We start from the raw sequence: 22,436 nt of genomic DNA on the forward strand, positions 1-22,436 counted from the left end.
CATAACTGGCTGACACCGTTATGCATGTGTCCTCATCTATCTTGAGGGAATACTGTGGCAGCAGAAGCAAACCCCAAAAGCTCCGGTGGTAGAGCATGCCTCTCTGGTTCTCCCAATAACCCCAGTGCTGTCCCCCTCCTCCCTCTCGCCACGTGCTTTGCACATGAAAGCCACGCACTTTGAAAAGAGGCAGTACACTTAGGAAATTGGTAATTTGAATAAAGACACAGAAAAGAGATTCTTTTCAGTGGTGTCTTCTGAGTGGCTTGGTCAGGTAAGCTTTCATAAGGCACACCAGCTGTCTGCAGGCAGAATTGGAGTGATTCTCACAGCTACACTCGTATCCAAACTGTGTAACTAAATCATTTGCCCAGCAAGGGGAAGTTGTTCTCAGTGGGAAGATCTCCTTGCGAGCCTTGCTTCCTTGAAGAGTTTCTTTGCCTCCAGCAAACGCCCACACAGGAAGACTGTCTGAGACAGACCCTCCCGTGGAAAGCTCTTCTACTTTATGTGGAAACTAAAAATCATCTAAAAATGAATCAGTTACTTAGCGGTCTAGTAGAGGACTAATCATCTATCAGTATGGCCACCTAAGTAGGAAGAGATGCACCCACTCCAAGCTGGTGCAGCTGAGCCCCACGAGCATCTCCACTGGAGGCAGTGAATCTCCTCTGCTGCCTGAGGGGTGGGGACAGCGCTAAGAAATACACGGTCTCGCACAGGAATGTGCGTGGTGTATGCCTGGGACTTTGGCAGGGACCATACCAAGACTTGCTTTTATAAACCCAGCTCCAGAGTTTCTATTCTGGTTGTCCCAGTTGAGTGTCTGGGCACTTGTCCCAGGAGGAGAGAGCTGGCAAGCAAGCAGCAAGAAGGATTCGTGCTGGTTCGGGGAACGGGCTCCTCAGCCCCGCCGCACAGCCAGTTCTCAGCCTTTGAGCTCCCCGCGCGCGGTCGGGCCGGGACGCCCGGCGGGATGCCCCGGGATGCCCCCCGATGCCCCGGGATGCCCCCCGATGCCCCCCCGGATGCCCCCCGGGATGCTCCCCGATGCCCCCCCGATGCCCCCCGATGCCCCCGCGGGGCGCCGCCGCTGCCCGGCCACCAGGTGTCACCTCTGCGCCGCTCCGCTGCTGCCTCGGGGCCTGGCAGGAGCTCACCCGTGGGCTGCGGGGTGGGGGAACCACCCCAAAAGCGAACTAACAGACCGACCCTGTTAACTCATCCCATTTCTGGAGCTCTCGGCCCGCATGCGTCTCCCACAGAATCTGCGGGTTCCCTGCTCCACGCTCTCCGTTTGTTGGTTTCCTGCTTCCCTGTTTCCCAGGCTCTGATCCAGACGCTTCTTCAAAACTGGGTTTATTCAGGTGCTGAGATGTGTGCAATCCTGACTTCCTTCTGGAAGTTTCCATCCAGCCTCGAAGGCAGCATCTTGGATAGCATCAGGAGTTCCTGTTTGCTGGCTGGCCTGTCCCGTTCGGCTGAGCATAGCCTGCAGCGCAGGCACAGAGCGCTGGAGGCAAGTTACAGACTTGCACTCTCTGTCATAGTTTCCCCCTGTATTTGTATAATGTTCAGCAAGCAGTTGTTAGAACTGCCTACATCCTAGTAATTCTGTCAACTTGGAGACAAGTTTGGATTGGTTATGCAGTTGCTAAAATACAAACAAATATTAAAACAGTCAAAGAAAAATACAGGCTTTGGAGAATGATCAGAAAGATTTTTTTTTTCTTGGAGTCTTTCTCAGGTTTCTGCAAATTGCTTAACAAAAGTTAAAGATCTGAAAACGACACCGAAACCGATATGAATTATATGTTTGGGTTTCTTGATAGCCTGTGAATGGAAGCCTCCTGTAACCCAGTTCTGCAAGTATTAATGCGATTTTAACTTTCACTCCATGTCAGAAAAGCATTTAATGTCTTAATACTTCCACTTGATAGTGCTCCCAAATTGACCCTGTGATCTGCTTCTACCTTGTCAGAAAAGATTGGTGCAAAACCAGTGGAGGGTATTTGTTTTCTGTTTGCCTCTTTGGGCCAACGGTGACAGCGTGGACCTTCCTTTTGCCGTGCTCCTGAGGCAGAACCACTTCTCCTGCTTCCCGAATGCATGGCTTTGCAGTGAGCAATTCTGTTCTTGCTTCTCTTCCTCCAGCAGCAGCTGAAGTTGCATTAGGTACAAACTGTCTGAAGTTAATCTCCACATTGGGTAGGTATGGACCCCCAGAAAAACACACTTCAATGTTTTCTGGGCCTGACTGTTATAGACTTGGAATGGGAACACGACCCCAGTCCAGGCTGTTCCTAGTCATTTATGAATCGTAAAGGCTGGAGAAGTCTCATTAATTCCACTTGGCCTTCTGCAATCAGTTAATTAAGTAACATCATCTTTATGGTGGAGATTTTTTTACTGGTAAAGTCATACTTCAGGCTACAAGGAAACTCTTTTAATGGATGCATTTCTTAGAAAAATAAACACACCAAAAAGTGCAAAATTCATTAGAGAAATAAAATCCTCTCTGAAATAAAATGGGAGGAACAGAAAAGAAAAACTAAGCAGCTTGCTTGTACAATGTGGTAATTTTCTTAAGTCTGAATAAAAATTTGTCATTAATGACAGAAAAAAGTGTTGTGTACACTCTTCTTTGACTTTGGTTATATTTGCAGGCTGCAGCATCCTATGTGTGTGACAAAATCAATATGTTGTACAAACAGTTCTTCAGGGTTATTGCACTTCACAGACTGAGCTCGTCCAGAGCTTCAGAAATATCTTTACTGACACCTCCTCAAGCTGAGTTCTAGATTTTGGCAATCCAGTCTCCTGTGAGCTGAGATATGAGTTTCCAGTATATGCAGCATTAAAAACGGATACACGCCGATTGCTGAGAAGCAGCACTTGTTTTGTTCCCGTGTCAAGCATTGTCGGCACGTTCTCTGCGACTCGGCTGCATGACAGCTGGGAACCAGCTAACTGCTCCTATTTGTCAAACATGTCACTCGGCAAAAATAAAAACAGCTGAGAAAGCTCTGGCTTCTGGGAAGCCGGCAGATACCATCTCTGCATGTCAGAGCCATGACTGTGTCGGGGAACGACATTATCACTGCACCTTGGCATTGTGCGCGGGGCTCACACCAGCCTGCTCCCACAGTGCACAAAACCCTCGGTGAAGGCAGAGCCATGCAGGTGCTGGGCAGCCCCGCACTGCTCAAGTCGCTCCTGCACCCATCCCGCTTCAAAGATGTCAGAGATGGAGCCTGACCATGCAGGCAGAGCGTGCTCTCACCAAGAAGGGGCATGGTGTCGTCTTCAGACTGATGGAAAGGGGCATTGAATGCAGAAAGACTCAAGACATTGCTACCAGTCTGCCTGATAGAAGAGGGAGGGAAGGAAGACTTCTCTTACTGTCTTAATGCCTGAAGAATCCCAGAATTTATTTTTTAAAAGACTGTGTAGAATTTAAAAAAAAAAAAAAAGATGTGAATATAATGTGGTGTGGGACTGTGTTGGCTACCTGGAGAAGGACAGCTGGGGCTTGGGATGCTGGCAAGAGGTGGACCTCTGAGCTCGTACTCCCACATTGACTGATTTTCCCTCTTTGTGTTCAGCAAATCACTTTACTTTTCCACTCTCCCCTTTCTGTAAAGTGAGTTTAAGGATAGCAATTTCTGTGCTTCACAGGAGTGCTGGGTACGAATTAACATTTGCTAAATAATGAGACATAAAAGACATGACATTAATGTGGAATAAAATTGCTGCAGAGGAAACGCATTTTTTAAATTGTTGGGATCTCAGGAGTGAAATAGCTGGGCATGATGGGTCTAGACTGAGGAATAAGAATTAGATCTCAAAAACATTTGGGAGTTCATGTAATCTGGACTGGAATGCCTATGGCTAAAGCAGTAAGAGCGTGGGGTTGTCTTCAGGGTACAAAAAAATGTAAAGTCTTTCACTGGAAATAGAAAGGAAATCCTCAAGTTAATGGGATCCTTAGGTAAAGGATCCCAGCAATGGGTGTTTTTTTGTGTTCCTTTTTGAGTTGGCAAGTTTAATATTAAACCTAATGATTTTAAGATAAAAATTCATAGCAGCAGACAAAAGTGTTCTCCCTTGCTCTCTACCCCCAACCATAATTTGGAAAGCCTCATCCAATGTTTATAACAATGCCAGCACTGAGGAAGATAAATGAGGAATTTGTATTGTTGGACTAGATTGTGTGTTTGTCAATAATTCCGAAGTAGTTCCTGAATTAGTCTATTATTAATAATCTATTTTCACCATAATTGGGAGGACAAGAAGTTCTAGCAGGCAGTGCATGAGACATACAGGAGAAACTGATTAAAACAAAGCCAGAAATATCATCATACTAGAGTCGTGAGTCAGATCCTGACCTTTCAAATAAGCACCACAGCGAGACAGCTCATGCGGCTGGGACTCCGGTGACCCAGGTGACACTAACTGGACAGCTCGGCACGGCAAGCTTTTAACAGAGGGGGGAACTGGGAAGGTCGCGCAGTGACACTGGCATGGAGGAGGCACAAGGGGCTTTGGGAAAGGTTCTCTTGGCCCAGGGACTGCCTCCTGCCAGGAGACTTGCTATCCAGCTCCGAGACTGGCACTAGACCCTGCGGGTCCTCCTGTGGGGCCGGGGACCAGTATCCTCCCCAGCCGGCCCTGGCTTGAGACTGGTCCATGCCTCCAGAGCGCTTGGCAGCGGTTCTGCGGGGGACAGCAGCCCGGGTCAGGCCAGTGCCAGGTGCTGTGAGGGGCAGGATGTGTCCCGAGCCTGTCCCTGGTTCCAGCAACAAGTAGCAGAGGCATGCCATGGCAAAATGTGCATTTGGTAGGAGCAAAATACTGCTAATGCCCGTTTGGGTTCTCCTCCTAATTTTGGCTCAGGATCCAGACTTTCACCAAAGTCAGAACCGACTAGTCTGGCGTATGACTCAGGCCATAGGCAGCACAGAACTACCAGCCCCTCAGCAAGCGAGGATGTAACCTAAGCCTAAGCCTCAACCTGTGTTTGTCTCAAACTTGTGCCTCTCCTTTATTCCTCTTTGTGTTTCGTGCCAGCCGTCACCACCAAAGCGCCCGACAGGAACCAGGGCCAGCGTGTGCCGGGGGGTTTTGCCGTGCTTGCCCTGCCAGGTCCCGCAGCCCCAGAGTGATGCAGCGAGCTCTGCTCCCGGCGCTGCGGCAGACAGGGAAGGAGATTCCAAGCATGTTAATCAGCTGAGCTGTTGACCTTATCCCTTCCGCTTCAGGAAAACATTTTCTGTTGCTCCCTCTTAACAACGACACACCACCTCGCTTGTTCAGTCACCAAAGATCTCCACAGAGGCAGAGAAGAAAGCCCCAGCTTCGCCATGAGCAGAGATCCGCGGGGTCCTGCATACTCTGTGCTGAGGCCTCCTTCAGGGAAACTTTGTGGTGCCCGAGTCCCAGCTGCCGCTGTGGGACGCCGTGGGCGCGGGAGAGCTGCCAGCTCCGGCAGCCCTGGCCCCGGCCCCGCGGCCCCGGGCGCTGCCCCGGCGTGACGCCCAGGCAGTGGAGGGGACGCTCCAGCGTGGCCGACGCAGCCTCCCGGGGAGTTGCTCGCACGCCCGGCAACAGCCCTTGCACACAAAGAGGGCAAGAGCTTCCACGCCTTGGACCCAGGGCCCGAAGCTGTGTTATCCGTCGCCTTGCCTTCCTGTTCCCCAGGGAGCTGGGCAGATAGCTGCCTGGCTTACGCACACAAAGCCTTTAAAACACACGGACAGCTGCTGGCAGGAAAACAGCGTTTGTCTGTATTAATTCACTGATAAAAAGCTAAGTCTTTTTTAAGGTCATGGGCAGCGGAGTTGTCATGTCACATCCTGCTGTTTATTCCTCCGCAGCAGCCCTTCACTTTCCGAACACGCAGAGCAGCAATGTCTCGTTCCAATAAATTAGCTCTGCTCACCATCACTGCGTGGTAGCAGCAACAACCAGCAGGCCACGCTCCAGCAGCAGGAGCACGAAGAGCAGCAGCACATGATAAAATGACGAGGTGGGACCCGGGCAGCCCGTGGTGCTTTGCTCCCCCCGAGACTGTGGGAGTTGCTGCCTGTGCAGCTCAGCAGTCAGCAAGGCCTAATCAAAAGCTAGGAGATGGAAAGAATAATTAGAAAATTGTCTTGATATTTAGTTTCCAAGCCCAGAGTTACTCGTCTTGCCTGGGGACTGTGGATGTTTGACAGGGATCATGGGTGTTTCATGGGATCATGGGCACAATTTTCTCCCTCCCAGGCAGAAAATAGCCAGACAAAACAAGCAAAAGATACTGCTTGTGTTGATTCATGAGGAAACAATTTCTCTTCTATTTTAGCAAATACCAGCAGGAAACTGGAGGGCAATATGCCACAGGGGCATAGAAAATGATACTAGGTACAGATTTCCTGGGTGTCAGATAATTCCTTGATGGCCCTAAAATCTGTAAGTAGGTTTACACTGAACAACATGATGTAGATTAAAGATATTTGTCTTAGTGTTTAGTAAGCTTCAATACCAGAAGGAGCTTAAATCATAAAATCATTAAAGTTGGAATAGACCTCCAAGATCATCTGGTCCAACCACCCCCTCTACCACCAATGTCACCCACTAAGCCATGTCCCCAAGCACCACGTCTAACCTCTCCTTGAACACCCCCAGGGACGGTGACGGCACCACCTCCCTGGGCAACCCAGTCCAATGCCTGACTGCTCTTTCTGAGAAGAAATTTCTCTTGATTTCCAACCTGAACCTCCCCTGGCACAACTTGAGGCCATTCCCCCTAGTCCTGTCACTAGTTACCTGTGAGAAGAGGCCGACCCCCAGCTCCCCACACCTTCCTTTCAGGTAGTTGTAGAGAGCAATAAGGCCTGCCCTGAGCCTCCTCTCCTCCAGACCAAACACCCCCAGTTCCCTCAGCCGCTCCCTGTAGGACTTGTGTCCCAGGCCCTTCACCAGCTTCGTAGCCCTGCTCTGGACACGCTCCAGGGCCTCGATGTCCTTCTGGTAGTGAGGGGCCCAAAACTGAACCCAGCACTCGAGGGGCGGCCTCACCAGAGCAGAGCACAGGGGGACGATCACCTCCCTGGTCCTGCTGGCTGCACCATTCCTGCTACAGGCCAGGATGCCGCTGGCCTTCGTGGCCACCTGGGCACACTGCTGGCTCATGCGCAGGTGAGTATCAATCGGCATCCCCAGAACCTTTTCCTCTGCACAGCTTTTGAGCCATTCTCAGTGGAGTGTTATCTACACCACTGGAAAACGGGATGGGAAGGGTAGGGAACAGGAAGGGAAGTGAATCCCCTTGGTGTTTCCTGCTGTCAGCTGCGCTGGGATTTGCGCATGAGATTTCTCCAGGTTTGTATCCACACCTTTCAAGTGGCTCTGGTTTTGAGCCACTCGACTCAAGTTTCAGTCCCCACATCTTGAAGCACTTAAGAGTTTTAATAGCTTAGATTTCACTTTGCAACTAAAAGCCTTATTTGCTACCTGTATAATTGCCTATTATTATCTGCTTTTCGAAGTCACAAACTGGTTTCTTCCTCCTATGAATCCTTCTGTAATACCTCACTCCTCTGTCAGTGACAAGGCAGTTTCACAATTCTGACTTCTCTGAGCATGGCTGCTGTACTCTGAGAATTCAATGGCATTTGGTTATGTTGTGGCAGCTGAAGCCACCCTTTTTGCCTCCGCTGGCCTCAGTAATTACCCCGGTAAATGATCTGCAATGCTCAGAAAGGTGCTATGTAGTGATGCCTGAAAGTGCTGGTTCTGAACTCATGAAAATTCAGCCCTTTGGGTTGAAGGCTCCCATCAGCTCCCATTCATGGAGACAAAGCCTCGTGTTTTCTGGGACTCCTGGTTGAATCTGGAGTCTGTGGCTCTGGCTTTTAACAGCAGCTGCTCAAATAACCCTGTTCTGTGTTTTGTAAATATTCAGGAGAAGAAGACAAAAGATTGTCTAAACAAAGTGAGCAATTTTGCTTTCTCTGAGAATTAAGTAGCTGCTAAACTGCTTCTCCAACAATTCTCCAACAGCTCCAAAATGTTTTTCTCCCCTAACGATCTGTCGTCATTATTTCTGAGCTGCTGTGTGGCCAGGAGCATGATAATGCAGTGAGTTAGACCATCCATTTCCTGTTTTCTCCAGCGTTGGGGACATACTATTTTGAGTAGAGTGTAGCAGAATGTGTTGGTTTAGTCGTAACAGTGGAGATAGCACAGGGAAAGGTAGCAGAAAACTGTTCAAACTAATCCAACATTAAAGATGTTGATCTGCATTAAAAAAAAATCAATAAAATTGTAGGTTGGTATTTATTTCCTTGTTTCTGCTATGATCTTGCTTCAGTAGTAAAATAGCTTGCAAACAGAGGTGTGAATTTAACAATTTGTTACACTCCATTGCCTACCGCCCTAAAAGACAATAAAAATTGCTGAAAATATCCTGTTTCTAGCAGCCCTCAAAGGAAATCATATATGGTCCGCAATCTTGAAGGGCATTCTGATGAATACACAGATTAGCTCTCCTGCGGTTACCCTCAATTTTGAATTTTGAAGTCATGGTCATCAATCTCTGTGAGAAATAACTAAGAGAGCAGTAAAAGCAAACTGTGCTCAGATATAGGAAAAAAAAAGAAAAAAAAGAAGAGAAAGTTAGGTTAGAAGGCAAGAAGCATTCATGGCTAAACTTGAAGGGAACTACCAAAGGATCTGCACTCCCCATCACCAGTACAGTTTCCTCCTCCCTTTCTGTATCCTGTCCAGGATGTTCATGCCACTAACAATGCCCACTTGGTCATCCGTGCGAGCTTCTTATGTATTTTTATAGATTTTTCAAGAAAACTTTTTTCTGTCTCCTAGGTTGTGAAGAAATGGAGAGTCCTTTTGTACAGTTCACGAAGTATATAGGACCTGGGATGGTGGGTTTTTTTGGCATTTTACTGACATGAATATTCAGGCTATCCTGGGACATTCACAGGAAATCTCTTTTCTACCAAAGTTCTGAGCATCCTAAGAACTCAGAAAGAGTTTACTAGCAGCAACTCAAAAAATGCTTTCATAGCCTTTGAAGAGCCACCCTGTATCTTCTGGTCCCCTTTTATGTTCGATACTTGTCAGAGAGTTCAGATAAATATTAATTGCTGAGCCCTGTAGGAAATGGGAGTGTTATGATATGGTCTATAAAGGGAGATCTCACATATTTCAAAGCACTTGAGAAACAGACAAACAAACCCAGATAGCAACATCAAAGCTGACATTATATTATTCTGATAAAATATACAGCATTTGGTAGAGGAAGAAGATTTCATAATATAGTTGTGTTTCTGGAAGAGAATAAAATACCACTTCGTGAACATTTCTGAGCTGCAAGAGCTGCACTGTTCACAGCCCCCAAGCTCAGTCATCAATCAAAACTCTCTGGGAGAGCAGTTCCAGCAGTCTGACGGGCAAGAGCAGAGAGCAATGAAGAATTACACCTGGGCCAGAGAGGGTAAGCTGGTTCAGCCGGGCATTTGCCAGGTGTGTGGGAGGGGAGGAATTTGCAAATGCTTGCCAAGGACTGGAGTTGACATTATCTTGAAATGATTTTAAAGTTCTTTGAAGTACAATTACACTTAACAGCTTTTCATTTTAATGCATTGATTTCTCAAAAGGAGGTATGAGCTAACATGGAGAAAAACTAATGTTTAATCTAGATTTGAAGTTTTGAATCTTTATTGTCTATCTCCAGACCAGACCAGGGTCTCCATGATAACATCCAGTAGTGAGAGCTACAGATTGAGTCCCAGGTTTTATTAGAAAACTAGATACTTTGGGGAAAAAAAATAATAAAAAAATAGCCTAACAAGTTTGAAGAGCAACCAGTAGAAAGACTCCATCATGAGTGACAGCTCATCTCCAGAAAGCAACTGTGTATTGATAAAGTGTTCATTAAATAAACATTATCCAGCTCTGGTGGAGAAGAAGCAGAAGCCCTGATGGAGAGATGGTACTGGATTACATAGATGAAGACTATCATGAAACAGACACACAAGCAGCATGGATTCATGTTGCACAAGAAGTCTTTACTCTGGCATTTATTGATTGCTGAGCCTTTGGCTGTGCAGTCCTAGCAAGCACTCCACCAAGGCAGTTTTCCTGTGGGTGTAATTGCAGATGAGTCTGGAATAGCTTGGAGCCTGGGGTGAATGCAGTGTTCTGAAGCTGTGATACTTCGCAGCTTTGCTGCAGGAAGCTAAGGACTGCTGGTAAGCCACAACTGACCGATAGCCATCCTGGAGCACAGCGGGCTCTCTGTGGAGCAGATCAGCTGCCAGAAGGTCTGTGGCATCTGGTCATTCAGAAGCAAAGAAAAACTAATATTTTTAAGCCGTAGAATGGTATTTATTTTGCTCTTTCTATTGCCTACACATTCACACAACATTTCATTTCTTTTTGAAGTCTTCTTTTCAAGCTCTTTTTCAGTGTGGAGGATCCCAATCATATACTAAACAGAAACGAAAGGAAATCACTTGCTGAGCAGCCTTGCAGAAGAATCTCGTGACCTAAGGTACTCGTCCTGCTTGCTGCGGTAAGGGAGGTACCCAGGTGCCTATGTGGGCCACTTCCATCACTTTCTTGCAGTCCTGATGATTGACTGGAGCAGTAAACTCTGGCTGGCATGAGTAGGAGAGGTGAAGAGCTGCAGCTACCTTGAAAGCTACCTGCAGCTTTAGCATATCTTTTCTGACAGTGAGCTTCTCACACACGGAGAAGTTGTCAGTTCACAATCACTTCAAATGCAGGCAAAGCAGAATATCGGCCTGTCTTTGTTCACAGCCCCATGCAACTGTAACAGCCATTTCTGCACCTTTTCTTTTTTGAGATAAACAAATACTAGTTCCTGAATCAGAACGGGAGAGCTTAGACTGTAAAAATAAGCAGATGGCAATAGCCCAGAGATTTATCTGTGCTCTTATGTGAGGTCTCCAATGTTGACAAGAGATGACTATTTTCATAACAGAAGGTTTTTAGGGTTCAAGTCCATAAATCAGTTTAGGCTGGTCTGAGTCAGGCTTCCCTCTATCTCAGCAAGCCACATCAGTGACCAGAGTAACTTTTTTTTTTTTTTTCCCACTTAGATTATACCTTGCTCATTAGCACAAATGAACTGAATGGAAAGACAAAAATTGCTCCCCAGGCCCTGCATTTGGCAGTGAATTTTCTATATAAAAAGGAAATGCCTGTCTCTTCAGCTTTAATTGTTCATATTCTTAAGCAAACAAAGAGAACATAGTAAAGAGAGGTTCATGGTATTCTTCCTCTGAAGCCATTCATGTGCCTCTGGGAAAGATTTGGCTTCTGTGCTTGCCAAGCTAATCAGTGAAATAGAAAACACAGAACATTAATGTGCATTTTAATCCCAGACACTGCATAGTCACACACAAAAAAAAAAAAAAAAAAGAGAGAAAAAGTTTGAAAGATAAATCCACCTGATACCCATGGCCACTTGACACTAAACACTTTGGACTAGAGAGAGAAAAGCAGAAGGGACATTTCTCATTTTAGTACCAGCAAGGACAGGAATAAAAACTGGAAGAAGAATGGATAGGACCCAAGTTCCAGGTTGGACAAGCCCCAAATACACAAATTAATCCATCATCCGGTGTAATTAAGCATCACTGACATGAGCAGTGGGTTGCCAGAGCGGCCAGATGAACAGACGATGTGGCAGGCTTTCCACAGGTCTCAGTGTTCGCCTTGGCTCTGCTTGTACTGTGGACAGCATAAAGCCGACCAAAGGCTTTGAAATCCTGCTCCATGTTTCCTCTTGGGAAAAGCCTTCACTTAGCATCTGTATCTGAATCCTGACATGGCGTGGCTCTCCCTCGCTTTGACATAAAATATTTTGTAGCTGTGGGTTAGGTGTTTGGAGGCATGCACCGTGCGATGCAGCGCACAGTGGGGAAGGTCAGGTTGGAGTGCGGGGCAGCCTCCCCTCCCCAGCCCCTGCACTCCCCGTGTCCCGGGCAGTTTCCCTGGAAAGACGGGATGTGCCATGAGCAGCAGCAGAGGTGACTCGTCTCTTCTGGTGAGCAGCTTGCAAAATGTTGCAAAAGCAAGAAAGAGTTTCCTAAGTTTTGTTCTCACATCTAGAAAAGGAGGAACCCTATAGGACTGTGATTTAGATCAGTCCCTCAAGTGAGAAAGACAGAAGCAGGAAATCAGCTTTCCTGTGACATCTTCTTGTATCGAGGTTACTCAGCCTCAGACAGGACTAGCAGCCTCTCATTTGCCAAGCACGACACCCAGCAGCTGAGCAAAGCCCCCCCCCCAAATCCAGAGGAAGCTCAGAGAGTTTCAAGAACATTTTGAAGCTTCATTTGATATTTTCCTGGAGATAACAAATCTGCAGGCGCTGCATGCAGGATCATGCCCAGAGCTCCCGTCCAGGTTGGAGTGTCAGGGGCTGGGCTTTGCTCCCCAGGACACTCAGGTGTCACTGCAGGCACCCGTGGAGCCGCACAGCCCCCGCTCACGTCAACAGCCACGGACAAACTGAGACCGTGTCGGGAACTGGAGATCAGCAGCTGCTTCATCCCCGAAAGGTGGGGAAGCCTCGGCAATTCTTCTGAGATGAAAGCACTGCGAACAGGTAACAGGCAGTAAACCTTCATGTATTTTCCTTCTGCTTTGCATTCGTTCCACAAGCCTGGTTCCGGAAGATTTAAGATTAACTCCACAGAAGCAGTATTTGAGTTTCCATTTGAGTAAGTTGTAGAAACTATTGCAGATAAAAGAGCCTAAATTTACACATGTAAACATGTTTTGCCCAGTAATTGAAACTTGGAACAGTCTTCACAGAGTATGCTGGCTGGCTACTCCATACAGCCACATGCTAGTTGGGTGGTTTGCCTATTTATTTGTTCCCTGGATTGTTTAGGACACTGGATGATTCTGCATCGGTAAGGAAAAAATGGAAAATTACTACCTTGACCACAAAATATTACAGAAATCAGTCTCCAAATAGCTCTGGAAATCTTTCTGTATTGCTTGGTCCCAGGTCCAGAGGTCATTTTCCTCTCATTTAGCTCCTTAGACCTGAGATTTTGAGGCTGCAATTTGCCCAAGCACTGCATTTTGCAAACACACTCAAGCCCCTGAATTCTTTGCCTGCTTAAAGCTGTAGAGATGTGAGTGTGGTGCGGCATAGCTGCATGTCTGAAACAGCAGTATTTTTCAGCAGCTAAAGGCCAGCCCTTCAAGTAAGTCCCAGCACTGCTCAGCAAACCTGAGGCTTTCCCTGACGTTGAAAAATGCCCCTCTTTGCTTCTGATCAGTTAAGCCATTCCTCCTTTGCTGCAGTATTTTCCTGGACTGCCGTGGAGAACATCTCAGCCTGCAGCCCTGCTGTCTGCCCGTGTCCTGTACACGCTCTCCTGCTCGTTGCCCTGGGGCAGGCAAAGCAGCCTGAGGAATTCACCTCGCTGCCAGGTTTTTCTGTCCCTGGGCTGGCCGGGCTGTCCTGGGCGCGCCATCACACAACGGCTTCATTTCTTCAAGAGCCTTTGGTGAGAAATCCAGCACAAACCTTTCTGGGACCCAAACTGGCTGTATGTAGTGGGTCCTCCTTGTCCACACTGCCTCCTTTAAGCAAGAATGTTCTCTAAAACCAAGGCATCAGACATTTCCTCCAGTCAATCACCTTTCTCCACGTGTGTTGATTTTGTTTTTCAGGCTGCCTGGAAGGGAAGCTGGATGTGCTGATCTGAAGTGACCGGGATTGCCCCTGTTTTAGAAAGGATGCCACATTTGCCATTTTGTGTTCCCTTGGTGGTAAGACAGGTTTAATTTACAAATTAAAAAGCACAGTAATTAGTGTTTTTGTATTTGAGCACTTTAGACCTTCTGGGGAAGTACTGTTCGGAGTATGCTCTTCAGATTTCATTATTGTAACTTCATAACCTCTTTTGCCTGAATTAACTGAAAACTAAAAAATAAATGCGTCAGAGTGAGTGACTGACAAAACCAAATGTCCCTTTCCGATTGTTTTTGCTTCTGCTGCCACTTGTTTGCAGGCACAGAGAGCTGTACTACGCACCCCCCCTGCTGAATTTCAGACCTGCAGAGGCTTTCAGCTGCCTGTTCTCCCCACGAGTTTGTGGCTGCTTCAGGCATCACCTGCTGTCCAAAGCCCTCCTGAGCCGCAGCTCCTTGCACCGCTGCCCACAGGTACACTTGTCACCATATTCAGATACCCAGATCAGGGGCCTGAGGGGTGCTTTTGCCCAAGCAGAGCTTGGAAGGACACTAATTGCTGCCAGCTTCTCCGTGGGACAATCCTTTGTAAGCTAATGCATTTTTTTCTTTGTCACCTCTCTTCCTTTTCTCAGAGCTGCACAGAGAGACAGAGACCTGAAATGAATGCACACTTCGCTACAGCTCAAGCCTCATCTTCCTTCATTCCTCGCTTCCTCAGTATGTGAGTTATCCCAGCAAACCTATCACAACTTCAAATCAATCCAGGAGCAGAAATGATGAGCAAATGCAGGATGCCCTTGTTTAAAGGCAGGAAAATGTACAGCAAACGCTAAGGTGCTACTGAAATTTTTCTCACCCTGTCAAATGCATCCAAATCCCAGTTAATCAACTTGTCTTCCTAGATGATGAGTGGAGAGGTGTAAATGAGAGGTCTCTGCCATGTCTCCCAATCTCTAATGCTTTGAGAAGGGCTCAGGGTGGCAGGATTCCCGTTACAAAGTCTTGCCTGCAGAGTTGCAGCTCTCTGGCCTCAGATCCACAAGGCACTTGTAGATAGGCTTGTTTTGAAGACTGAAAAGTGAACAAGTTTTGAACTTCTCGTCAAAGGCAACACAACTCCATGTGAATGCAGAGAGAAGTGTGCTTCTAAATGCTTCTAAATGCGGTTTCTGGATGGTCTCAGTTGAACTTGAGGGTCTCCTGCTTACGGTTTCTGTATTTTCACGGACAGACTAAAAGCAATATGCACAGGTTGGTGCATCAAACAGTAGACTGCTTTCAGAGGTGAAGAAGCAAATGTGTACAGTAACAGTATATGTACACGACACATGAAAAATTGCTTATTTTCTCCATTCATTGTCAAGTCATTTTTGTTAGCAATGAGTTTTCAGTTAAGGAAAAGATGGTTTGGGTTTCTTTTTTCTGTCCTATATTCCAACAGAGATTATGAAGAATGACCAGATTTAGTACCTGCGTAAGAAGAAAACTTACCCTAAGGAGTGTTAAAGGCTTGGAGGCTTCTGAAGCCAAAAGTCTACCACAGCAAAGGAAACTGCATTCTTCAGAAATGTCAGGGTGGCTGCTCTTCCCAGAAATGGGGGCTGTTCCTGTGGACTGCGGACTGCCTTCCAGCGCAGTGAGCCGCGCTGGCGTACCAAGAGACTCCAACAGGACTTTGCTGTCTGTCGGTGTTACCTGCTGGTTTCATACCACAATGGATATCATGTGGCCAGATGTCAGATGGGAACTGAACACACTGTCAGTGGCAGTCTCTGTGGTTTTAAGGAGATAAAAAGGAAAAAAAAGAAAAAAAAAAAAAAAGAAAAAAATTAAGGCTCAAGATCCAGACCCAAGAGGACTAGCTAGACAATACCCATCAGCTCAGGGAGACGGAAGATTTACGGTGTCATATTGGTTTTCTTTGTTCTGTCACCCGAATCTTTCAGCTGAAAATTCAAGGACTATCAAACCCATTTTAAAGCCTTTCTTTTCCAGCCACTCTGAAGTTCCATTATTAGTAGCTATTACGTACTTGCCATTTGTGTTTTGAATAATAAAGTCTAAATTGTAACAGTCCACAGAAAATCAAATGCAATTGCTATTGCATTATTGGTCTTTTCTTGTTTTCTTTTTTTTGTTTTCTTTTTTTCTTTTTTTTTTCTTTTTTTTCTTTTTTTTTCTTTTTTTTCCTATTGAAGCCTTTTCTATAAGACTTTTCCCTCCACCCACTTGCGTATGATGAATGTGCTATTTAAAATATATGCTAATGGAAAATTTTAATCTGAAATAATGTGTATGAAAGCACTGTTCCCATTTATATGGACAGCTAATGCTGGATCATACTCTGACCCTGGGGAAACTGTGCCTGAATATCACTGGAAGTTTAACTTACAGTTCTTGCCACCTGAATTGTAATTTGAGACAGCAAAGAATTTAAAATTTGGTTATAGTTTCTGTTTTAAATTTGAAATATCAGTTGTTTAGATATCTGACATTTTTATCCCAGGTAGGCAAAGCCTCCACACAGCTCCATCTGGAGAGAGGCTTGAAGTCCCTGCTTTGTGAGTTGAGCTCACATGGAATAGTAATTAGAAGAGAAGTGGTGCGGTGCAGAAGATCTTGCCCTGCAGTTCAGAATTTGTTAACTCAATCCCTGGCTATGCTGCCGTCACCTTATGTAAACCTGAACTGGCTTTTTAAATGCAAGTCTCATGAGAGAGAAGGGGTGAGTGACCTACGTGTTGCCCATCTGTATACATTAAAAGGTGAATGCAGGTATCATGCATGGTGATAAATATTTCAGGGAATTGGCTATACCTTTTGTGCCTCAAAATACGATGATGATAACAGAGCAGACGTCAATATTTGAGGGCAAAGGGAGTTTTCCTGAAGCTGGTAAATTACAATGCCTCTGTACCTGTGTATCATTAATTCATCGGTCTAGAGGGCATCTAGCCCTCCAGGAGACAAAATGACCTTCTGACATTTAAAAGTAAGACACCAGAAGGAAAAATATTGAATATCTTTAACATCTTCAGTCGGCAAAGTCTCCACAGAGACAGGCAGGTAACTTGAATTTTGCCCAAGAAAAAAATGCAGAACACTCAAAGCAAATTTATTCCACAGCACAGCCACTCCTGCTCCTAAAATATTTTCTGGTAGGCAAAGAAGCAGACTGATGTCAGAATGACATGGAAGCAAAGGCTGGCTGCTCCACAGGGTGCCTGAGGGGCAATGGGGCCAGTGGCTGGCACAGGAGCCAGGAGAGAGCTGCCGTGAAGAAAAAAAACCACAGGAACCTTAAAGCCAGAGCATAAGAAGTTGCATTGATATGAATTATTTCAAAATAACGTGATTTAAATGAAATGTTTTAAACAGTGCCTTTGGAAACATGGCTGACTTGTTTTAGTCTCCACTTGGATTTCAGGCTGCAAACAGTTTGAGACCTTCCGTTCATCCAGAAGTTCAGGCACATGCGTGAACATCAGCTGCAGCAGAGCACCAAAACCTGTGCTAGCTCTGAGAGCCATGGACAAGTGCTCTACTGAGTCAGCTTGCCAAAGGACTCCGGACGGGGACATGCTGTGGGTTGTGTGCTGGCTTGCTGAGCTTAACATGTCGACGTTAGCTATCAGGGAAGCGCACAGAGAGAGTGGGGTGGAGAAGGTGGGCTGCTTCTGGCCAAACCCCTTCCTCTTCCCCCTTCACCAAGCAGGGGGCAGTCATCCTGGGCAAGAGTGAAGGCCAGGGAGAGCAGCAAGCATCATCCAGCTTCTTGCCCATCCTCAGCGTAGAAAGCAAGCAAGCAGTAAGGCGTAAGTAGAAAATAGCAGGGCCAGCGGCAAAGGGGAAAGTCACTGTCCCCAGTCAGGAGGGCTAATAAGGATTATTGTTGTAATAGGAATACTGGAGACAGTGGCTGTTGTGCATCAGGTTTTCATTCTTCAGCAAATGAGTGCGAGACTGTTTCAAGAGGTTCTAGCACATACCTGTAATTAAATAATTTGTACCTGAAGAAAGATAATATGCCTGGGATTCTGCTGAGAACTTGATTGAACTCATAGCTTTCGTCTTTGAACATGCTTGCAGTTAGAAAGCAAGTAATAATATGTGTCAGGTAAGACAAGTATGAGAGGATAATGAAATGGCTCTTGAGATGCATGGGAATCCCGTAGTCCTGATAAGAATGACTTCTGGGAAAAAAAAAAAAGAGTACAAGGTCATCTTGTTTTAATGATAATAAGTGTAGAGAAGGTCCTTTTTACGCCCCTCAGGTAAGAAAATATAGTAAGTACTAGGCTTCATCCAAGTCCAGCTTTAGTTGAAAGCAACTGGAGTTTTGTTACAGCCTTGGACTGGAGCAGCACTGAGACCCTGGGAAGCAATAAATAATAAATTTTGAGCAAAGAACTGGTTCCCTTGAAACACATATATCCAATATACACATTTTTCCTCTCACGGGAGTAATTCCTATTTTAGCCTAGTGTCTCTCTCCTCCTCTTCTATTTGCTAGGAAGTTCTTCACCGGTTTCTCAAAAAGCCTCTCAAAAGTCTGATGCAGCAGAAGCTGGCATGCTCGGTCTATTTCCAACAGACATCCAAACTGCAAACAACAGTAAAAATATTTAAATGATCACCTCTGTTTACTTGCTTTGGCAGCTGGCAGTGAGTCAGGTAGCATGTCCATGGCCAGCTTCCATTGCATGGTAACACAGAGAAAGCCTGACTTTAGGAAAGAGAAAAAGACGGTGCGTGGTGCTGGCAACCTGGGGAGAGGAAGGTCCCTGGGCGGCGGGGGAGGCAGCAGCCCTGTGGCCAGGGCACCGAGGTGCCAGCACCAGCGAAGGACCACAGCTTCGCTAACAACCGCGTAATGCAGACCCCAAAGGGCTTGTCAGGCCCGGCTGGTGTTTGCCTTGTGTCGAGACTATTTCAGCTTCCTTCAGCTGAGATAGAAAGGTTCACCTACTGTTAGATGGCTGACATCTAACTTAATTTTAGTTTTCATGTATCTTTATACAACTGAGTGGTTTTTTTAACCTAAAACCATTACACTCTGTATGACAGAAGTCTAGTGCAATCAAGGAGTTGTGTTGTAATTAAACTTCTGGACCAGAAAGAAAGATGTGTTAACAACAAAATGGTCAGTGATAGCACCAAGGAGACCAAGATGGGAGGAAAAGGGAGGTGGGCTATGGAAAGGAAAACAACACTGGTAAGAAGCAAAAATTATGCAGAGGGAAAGGAGGGAAAGCAGCCATGGACAGGATCAGATCATAGGGGAGACTGGAAGTGGACAGAAAACCAAAACTTTTTTTTTTTTTAATAAGGTGTGAGCTACACACGCATACACAGGGTGGAAAATGAGAAAGACAGTAATCTCCACTTCAGAAATATGTTTTCTAAAATCTTTAACTGAAACCTCAGCTGCCTTTGTGTTTTTGCAAATCTGTGTCAAAATCTGTCAAGAGGGATCCAGGCATGGGAAAAAGCGCTTTTCTAAGAAGAATGCATCAGTGCTGCAAATCCACTAAGAGCCCCACTTCAGAAATTCAGACCTGGAGATTTTTGTGATTTTTTTTTCCTTTCCCGCTAATTACTTTGCCAGCATCTCTGCACAGCCAGATGCTCCATACCGAAAGGTCAGTGGAGGCCCCTGTCCGTGTTCGATGCCCACCCGCCGGCCCCATGCCCGCCGCCTCAGCCAGCAGCCTGGCCGCGGGCTGCGCTGCAGCACCCGCCGTGCCCTCGCCGGGACTGCACGCAGCCCGGCCCCGTGCTTCCCAGCCTGGGGACTTGATCCAGAGCCCAGTGAAGACAACGCGAAGATCCTCACTGAGCTCACTGGTCTTCCAGTCAAGCTTCTTGGCAATTTCCTTTCAGAAAGGTGCCATAGGAACTAACTTTCTGTGCCAGCTGGTCTGGGAATTGATGTGTGGCGGAGACCAGGCTTTATCCTTGGCATCAGGGTGTGTGTGTTCTGGCAGCCCACACCGAGGAGAAACCAAGGCACCGTTCTAGCTCCTGTAAATGACTTTTGAGACCAACCAAATCTCTTGGAGTAAGAAGAAAAGAATCTTGTTCTTTTTTCACAAGAACTGATGAACAGCTTCTGTTCAAAAGGAAGTGACAATTTTACTACACGTATCAAGCATCCTATCTGCTTTTTCTTACACTTTCAAAGTGAAAGAATAGCATGAACCTTGTAAAGCACTCTTCACTCTTCTAAAATGTCATAGAGGAACATGTGAGTTGTGATTCCCATAGGGCTCTCTCTATCGGAAACTTCTGTCTTTGGACCTCTCCTTTCTGTGCCTGCAAAGCATACGCGAACCCGCGGCACAGAATAAACCAAAGAATCGCTGATCCCCGGCGTTGCTCCCTAACTCCACTCGCACATGCCGGGAGATGAATCCTGTGCCCCGGCGCTCGGGTCCCCCCGGCAGCCGCGCTCTGAGATGAATGTCAGAGCAAACCTCCGGCGAAGGCTCCGGGAGCCGGCGGCAGGGAGCCCCCCAGCTCACGCCCGCTGCGAGAAGGGCCGCGGCCGAGGGAGCTGCCCTCGGGCCGCTCCGGGGGGGAGCTCCGCGCCCGATCCGTCCCTGGCACCCCCCGGGCGCCCCCCGCGCCCCCGGGCTGCGGCCCGGGGAGGGGCCGGGCCGTGGCGGCGGCTGCCCGCGGTGGGGGAGCGCCGCCCCCCGCCTGCTGCCGGGGCGGGGGCTCCGGGGCTTCGGCAGCGCCCCCGCAGCAGCGCCGCGGCTCGCGGCCGGCCTCGCTTCGCCTCCAGCCCTCCGCGGCTGCTCGGGGGCGGAGCGGAGCCCCCGGGCCGGGCCGGCCCGCACCCCCCCGGCGTGCTCCGGGGGCCGGCGGCAGGACCCGCGGGGGCGGCTGGCGAGCCCCGGGGGCTTCCCGAGGAAAGGATGCGAGCGGGAGGATGGCACGAGGGGACGTAAGTGGCGGCGGGTATTAGGTTTTGTTTCCTCCTGTGTTTTGGGTTTTGTTAGGGAACTGTGTATAACTTGTGCTTGCGACGCGCGTGCTCTTCTTTAAAGATTTATCCGGTGCAGGGAGTGAGGTGTTGATTTATATTGAGAATTCAAGTAATTTGACAGACTGTGGCTGGAAAGATGTATTTAAATTCCTTGGAATGAAGGGTTAATATTTCTGCATCAGGAAGAAATTACTGCTAAAGCAGGTAGGTGTATTCAGGCAGCCTCTTGCAACCAGATAGTAGAAGAGCCAGGAAAAGTTGGACTGAGGTGGGATCTTCCTCCCCGGTCCTTCAGATTATATTAAGTTATATAGTTGTATAATTTTCAGTTGAAAGCTGAACTCTCATATTGCATGGAGCCATAGTGTTCCAGCTCATCAGGGTAATCTGCATTTAAACACTTTCTCAGGAAGACAGGGTGGCCATCTCTGCTGCACCTGTGGTCTAAAGCAACAGCCAGTGCTGACAGCTTCAACAATCACCTCAAATAACGTTTTAGTGGATACAGAAAGATCTGAGGAGAAAATCCATGTCAGAAAATCAAGTTGTAGCTCCGTCATCTTTTTAAGCTCTTCCATTCCCCTTGTCTATTTGTTCCTAGAGCCTTCCTTGGAAGAAATAAGGTTCAGCCATGGAGTGGGCCATTTAATTTTCAGCTGGAACAGCTTCTTGATTTGTACAGGTACCGAGACATAGGCACAAAAGAAAAGTAGTAACCAAGTCCCCCTTCGTCACCCACGTTTAAGGCCGTGGCTCCCTGATCACTGTGAACTACCTAGAGTGCAGGTCGTGCAGGTAGTGCGTGAGAAATAGGCTTCTCAGTCACGTGTGCACTTCAGAAAACCTGTCTGCACATTTTTTAAATTAAATAATCAGTCCTGAGATTTTTCTTGATCTGGTTTGACCCACGTATTGTAGTAGTTCCTTGAAACTCAGCTTCCATTAAAAGCCTCTCTCTCAGGGTAGCAAAGACAATTGTACACGTGAGATGCAGGGAAGGCAGTAGGTGTTTTCATCTGTCATACCACAGCATCTCTCAGGCTTAGTGATGGCATTTCATTGCAGCATGAATATCCCAGATGTGCTTGTTCAAAGATGAAAGTGGTTCTGCTGGAGCTGACTAAAATTGTCTTTCTTTGTTACACGTACACTGTGCTACCCCTACAGATCACCGGGGTTTCCTTTCATTGCCCAGCCGTGCACCATAAAGAATGATCGCCTCAGCGTATACCACAGCAGACAGCAGAGGCATGGAGAAGCATGTGCGCCTTTCCCAGATGTGATAAACCTCACAGGTCTTTTAACACCCCAAGTGGAGCAGAGAGACTGTCTGCTCTCCCCTTGCAGAAGTCCAGGTGAATGCAGTTCTGGATGCTCTCATTTCTGGTGTGAGCATCAAGTCTTTTCTGAGTTGTGCCAAGCTCCTAGTCTCAGAGATGTGTCGCTGCAATGAGTCCCCTGTGCCAGCCATCTTCTTCAAACAGAATGAATGATCCCTTCTCACTTGCAGCTCTCATTTCAGTGTCATAGCAGCACCCCAGCACCATGTCTTGTGAGAAAGTCAGATTAGGACCTGCTCTAGGGCTGGGCAGATACTGAAACAGAGAATAATGAGGTCAGGTGTGGAGACTGTGATTTTCTGCCTGTTGCATTACAGATGCTTTGCTGTAGCAGAATCCACGAGCATTTGTCATGC

The 22,436-nt window shown here is 47.1% G+C and overlaps 1 long non-coding RNA gene across 14 annotated transcripts; it reads left to right on the forward strand.

The window, feature by feature from the left end:
- The first annotated feature begins 1,073 nt into the window (after window positions 1-1,073).
- LOC308177275 lies at window positions 1,074-22,096 on the forward strand. Of its 14 annotated transcripts, none has more exons than XR_013938971.1 (6): window positions 1,074-13,559; window positions 13,726-13,824; window positions 14,067-14,220; window positions 14,382-20,698; window positions 21,342-21,422; window positions 21,908-22,096. It is a non-coding gene; the product is annotated as an uncharacterized lncRNA (long non-coding RNA). The 14 variants fall into 14 exon arrangements; XR_013938974.1 differs by having other exon boundaries at window positions 1,074-12,643; XR_013938978.1 differs by having other exon boundaries at window positions 1,074-9,499; window positions 10,165-10,256; window positions 10,450-14,220.
- The last annotated feature ends 340 nt before the right edge of the window (window positions 22,097-22,436 follow it).

The sequence above is a fragment of the Anser brachyrhynchus genome (assembly GCF_964034855.1).
Source record: "Anser brachyrhynchus genome assembly, chromosome: 13".
Taxonomy (NCBI): domain Eukaryota; kingdom Metazoa; phylum Chordata; class Aves; order Anseriformes; family Anatidae; genus Anser; species Anser brachyrhynchus.